The sequence below is a fragment of the Symphalangus syndactylus genome, chromosome 14, assembly GCF_028878055.3.
Source record: "Symphalangus syndactylus isolate Jambi chromosome 14, NHGRI_mSymSyn1-v2.1_pri, whole genome shotgun sequence".
Lineage (NCBI taxonomy): Eukaryota > Metazoa > Chordata > Mammalia > Primates > Hylobatidae > Symphalangus > Symphalangus syndactylus.
In genome coordinates, this window is record NC_072436.2 from 95,778,197 (window position 1) to 95,784,150 (window position 5,954).

Below are 5,954 nucleotides of genomic sequence, written 5' to 3' on the forward strand. Positions count from 1 at the left end.
GCAGAACAAGCATCACAAAATAATTCTAAGGATCCAGTGAGCTCCAAGGAGACTGTTGCCATAGCACCATCCCATACTGGTGAGTCCCAGAGTAGTCTTCTTCTCTGGCGAATGTGCCAGGGGCAGAAGGCACTGTTAGGTCCTCCAACTGACTGCCCCTTGCTGTGCTTCCTGGATGGCTCCACTGGATCCTGGACGAAGACAGCTAAAATGGGAAGAGCAAAACGGAAGTGGTCTGGTGAAGAGAAGCAAGTTTGCTGAGCGTGCTGAGGCAGTCTTATGTAGGAGAACTCAGCTTCAATTTATGGAGCATCAGAATTCAGCCTCCCTGTGGCTCTGGCCTCTCCTTAAAACTTCCAGGAAGGAAGCTTCACAGAGGAAGGAAGGTGAGATGGAGGAAAGCAAGGACAATTCCCACAGTGAGAGGGTGCCTGGCCTGGGATGGCAGAGGGCAAAACTTGAAGGCTGGCTGCTGAGATGGGCAGGGAGGGCTGGGTGTGTTGGGGCTTACGTGTTCATTATGAGAAATGTCTTAGTGACCATAAGTCCTGGGGGAGGCTGGAGAGCAATGCCTGGCGCCAGCCACGCTTGTGCAGGGGCTCCCGTCCAGGTGGAAAACGTGTACAGAATGAGTAAGGAGAGAGATGGGACTGCGTGGCTGCTGAAGGTGACTGATGGCCTTGGAATGCAACTCTGACTCCTGTGGGATTGGGTTTTACTGGAATGAGACACAAAGATTAGTGACTTTCAGCTGAGAAGGAATCCTAGTTCTTGGTTTCCAGAACCGAGTTTCTTCATGGTTCTTTGGGAGTTTTATGTGTTCTCCACCTCCAGACCTCTGCTCAAGACATTTATTCCTTCTTCCCATGAGTCCAAATCCTACTAGGCCAGCCCAGGCCTCACCATTTCCATGAAGTCATCCTTGCTGGTCTGACTTGAAGCCTCCCTCCTCGAACCTGCTGACCTGCCACGGGCAGAGGTGATATTAGTGTGAGATTCTCCAACAGGGATATGTGTTTAAGGGGAACATTTGTCTTCACAGAATCTTGAAGTTACTCAAAAATTCTGGGAGAACAAACTGATAAGATTTAATATATCAAAAGATTTTATGGAGTAAAATGCAAAGTTGACAAGCATATTTAAATTAAAGCTGAGACTTCAAAACAATTTCATGAGACTGGAGGGCCACTTTGAGCCATACTCAACTGGGCACCTGCTTGCTATCCTCTCCATGAGAGAACTTCAGCACATGAGTTTGGGGAGTAGGCAATGCAATGTCAGGAGGCATAGGAGGGCCTCTTTCTCTTCCTGGAGGCTGGGCAATGGGGAGTTGAAGCCTTGCTAATTGAGAGCAAAAGGAAATTGTTTTATTAAATTGCAGTTAAAAATAACGGCAAATACTATTTATCACATACCTCCTATATGCCAGGTACTGTGCTAGTTGCATTACACATTTTATTTCAATCAACTCATTAAGTCAATGAGGTAAATATCACTCCCACTCTACGGCTGATGAAATCAAGTCACGGTGAGGCAATGTAATGTCTCCAGGTCAAACAGCTAGTAAGATCAAGGCCCAGGATATGATCCTGAGTCTAATGGACTCTTAGCTTCTCTGCCGTGCTGCTGTGGGTATATCAAGGAAGAGACCTGAAGCTTATGTCTCCACAATGCATCACAGGCATTCCCTAAAGTTTTGTTATTTTTATGTTGGCCCCAAATGTTGACCTCTTCTGTTGCAGGTCCAGACTCTAGATCATATGGAGAGCTCAGTTTGCCCTAGTGGTTCCTCCCCATGCAGGGGATCCTGGACCAGGTGTGTGGAAACCTCACCCCCCTAGCAACATCTGGAAGGTCTTGCTGGGCCCCAGCTTGACTTATCTACCAGAAAAAGAGTGGCTGGTCTGGTCTATCCTTGTATAAATTTGGGAAATTACCGAGTCAGATTTCAACATCAATAAGCGGCCAGGTGTGGTAGCTCACACCTATAATCCCAACACATTGGGAGGCCAAGGTAGGAGGATCACTTGAGTCCAGAAGGTGGAGGTTGCAGTAAGCTGATATCATGCCACTGCACCCTAGCCTGGGCAGACTTCATCTCAAAAATAAATAAATAAATAGATGAGGATCAGATTTGTGGGCAGCCAGGGGGATGGCTGGTTGTGATTCTTGTTCTGCATAAGGACATAAGGAAAACTCAGGGTGAGAAATCAAGGCTGGAGTCCTTTACTGGGACAGTTTATCTGCAAGAACTTTTCCATTCAGTAAGCATCCTGGTTGGTATTTTTCACTGTGGTTGCAGTGAGGAACCCTGGTTATTTTTAATAACATATGCCACATTCATTGCATTCATTCAGTCCTATAGCATTTTATGATGTGTCTGACCCAGAAAAATGTGTGGCCAGTTTAGGGGGATGGGGACGGTGTGTCTTCATTCTCTGCCCTCTTTTAGCCTTCCCTTTCCTTGGCACTTTCCTGCAGAAAGAGTGAGTTTTGACATCCCACGCACATTTTTCCACTGTCTTTTGGATTTGCCCCATCTGCCAAAAGGCCCTTGTAACTTTTCACTGCACAAATTCATGTTTCAGGGACTTGCCAAATCTTGTCAAGTCCTAAAGTTTTTCTTGGCAGAGACTGCACCACTCCACGGAAATGGATTGGGTGAGTCCATCAGGCCCTGGTGCCGCTTCTCCGGGTGCCATTTGCAACTGCTGGGTCTTTCCTGACTCCCTTCCCAGGCTCCGTGGGCACTGGCATACCCTGTGCCCTGCCTCTTCCAAGCCCACTGATTTCGAGAGCATCAGCAGACTTCAGCATCTCCCAGGCCAGGGCTTGCAGAAACATCAGTTAAGCGATTGCTTTATCTTTGTCACCTCTGCCCACTCACCCACCACCCCTTGCCTTCACTGCCCCAACCATCTCTTCTGGTGGCTCCGATCTTTCAAATTAGAGGGGAAAGTCATTCATCCACTCAACTGGTATTTATACAGAGTATTTATGCAACTCAGTTCCTTGTCTTAGGCACTTAATAGTGAACTTAACAGTGAACCAAACAGACAAAGGCCCTGCCCTCACAGCACTTACATTCTAACACATCTAATAAAGTTCTAAAATGAAGTTAGGGTGATGTATTTGCAGCTACTGTTCACTTTTCACCTTCACGCATATGATTGCACTTGTTTCTCTTAATAGCCTTTGAAGTAGGCAAGGCATTTCACAGAGGAGAGAACCGAGGCTTCTCTCTCTCTCTTTTTTTTTTTTTTTTTCGAGATGAAGTCTTGCTCTGTCACCCAGGCTGGAGTGCAGTGGCGTGATCTCGGCTCACTGCAACCTCCGCCTCCTGGGTTCAAGCAATGATCCCCCTCAGCCTCCCGAGTAGCTGGGATTACAAGCGCACACCACCATGCCTGGCTAATTGTTTTTGGTATTTTTCTTAGTAGAGATGGGGTTTCACCATGTTGGACAGGCTGGTCTTGCACTCCTGACCTTGTGATCCACCCACCTTGGCCTCCCAAAGTGTTGGGATTACAGGCGTGAGCCACTGCGCCCAGCTGAGAACTGAGGCTTCTTTCTAACCATCCTCCTCCCTGGATGCCTGCTTCTTAAAAAGAAGAGTCTGAAGAAGTACAGTGAAACCCAAAAGGAATGAGTACCATCCAGGTGTGGTGGAGTGTGCCTGTAGTCCCAGCTACTCAGGAGGCTGAGGCAGGAGAATCACTTGAGCTAAGGTGTTCAAGGCTATGGTGAGCTATGATTGTGCCACTGTGCCACTGCACTCCAGCCAGGGCAACAGAGGGCAACAGAGAAAGACCTGTCTCAAAAAAAAAAAAAAGAAAGAAAGAAAGAAGAAAGGAAAAGAAAGAAAGAAGAAAGGAAAAGAAAGAGAAAGAAAAAAGAGACAAAGAAAGAGGAATGGAGTACTGATGGTGAAGCTGATGGTGGAAGTTGGAAATCCAGGTTTCTATGGGGACAATATTTGGGACAGAGAGAGCTCTTTGGTCTTCTAAACCTGTGGGCCAAACCTTGCCCAACACCTGTTTTGTATAATCCACAAGCTAAGAATGGTGTTTATATTTTTAAATAGTTGAAAAAAAGTCAATGGAAGAATACCATTTTGTGACATGTGAAAATTATATGAAATGCACATTTCAGTGTCCATAAAGTTTTACTGGAACACAGCCATCCCCGTCATTTATACATTGTCTATGGTGGCTTTCACGCCTCAGTGGCAGAGTTAAGTAGTTGTAACAGAAATTGCATGTGGCCTAAAAACCTAAAACATTTACTATCTGGACCTTTATAGAAAGTTTACTGACACGAGTCCTAGAATCATATGGTAGAGACAGCTACTCATATTCCATGTGCATAAAACTGGCCCTGTCAGGCAGGGAGGAATCCCTCTGTCTCATTCTGCCTGTGGAAGAAAATAAAGTGGACTGAATGTTACAGGCTGAGAACTAGTCCCTGACATCTGTTTTCTCTTCAGCACACAGAGGCAGCCCTTCTGGGAAGTATTGTGACAAATGCAAGATTCCTTTCTGGCAGAATTGTCAATGTTATTTGCCAAGTTCAGGAGCAAACCCTCACCTTGGGAGGTTCTGGGCTCCTGGATGGGGGTCTCTGCAAATTTAAATAATAATATTTATGCCTATGGAAAGAAGACAGGACTAACAGAGGAAGCAGGTTCAAGTCCCCCCTCTGCCACTTAATAAGTGGTGTGGTATTGAGCAAATCCCTTAACCTCAGTTAGAAAGACGCCTCGGTTCTCTCCTCTGTGAAATGGCCTGCCTTGCCTACTTCAAAAGCTATTTAGAGAAACAAGTGCGACCATATGTGTGAAGGTGTTTGTAAAGTGAACAGCAGCTGCAAATACATCATCCTCTCGCTTCCTATGAGTGGGTAGTAATATTGTTGAATTCTCTTCCTTCATTCTTCTTTGTCTATGGAGACCCAGTCAGAAGGATGCCTACAACAACATTCTTCTTCCCTTCAGTCTGGGTCTCCACCTGCCCTGAACCCCACCTCCCACCCCCTCACCCCAGATTCCACCTACTCTCCGAAATCAGCTTTAGGGATTCTCAACCATATGGTGGGCAACAGACCTCACACAACCAAATGAGAAAGCCCTGCAGTTCTTCCTCCACGGCCGCGTCTCTTAGTTTGCAGGATGCCACAGCTGCCTTCCTTCAAATAGCCCTAACCCCCTACAATGTATGATGCAACTACCAGCCACAGCCTCCTCGGCCTATTTGGTTATTTCTCCCTGCCAATCTGCATAAATCTCGCCCTCTCAAAGTGCAGTGAGTTTCTATCCCACTGTGTACCCCTGATGATTCTAAACTTAACAACTACCTTCTTTTGGTAGTTTAGGGTTGGGGAACGTGAAATGTGCAGACAGGAGTGATTTCTAAAAGTCAAAATCCTGGCCGGGCGTGGTGACTCACACCTGTAATCCCAGCACTTTGGGAGGCCGAGGCGGGTGGATCACTTGAGGTCAGGAGTTCAAGACCAGCCTGTCCAACATGGCGAAACCCCGTCTCTACTAAAAATACAAAAATTAGCTGGGCATGGTGGTGTACGCCTGTAGTCCCAGCTACCTGGGAGGCTGAGGCATGAGAATTGCTTGAACCTGGAAGGTGGAGGTTGCGGTGAGCTGAGATCGCACCACTGCACTCCAGCCTGGGCAATAGAGCGAGACTCTGTCTCAAGAAAATAATAAATAAAATTTAAAAATAAAAGTTAAAATCTTCCTCCCTCACTGGACCATGAGCACTGTTGGGGCAGAGACTCTTTCTGTTCTGCTGCTTTCTCTTGTGTTACCAACAGCCACATGTTGCTGGGCACATGGTAGAGGCTCACAAAATAATTCTCTGAATGAATGAATGAATAGTATCTTGGAATTTAATAACAAGACCTTGGTCATCCTATGGATGCCTTGTACGAGTTTATATACA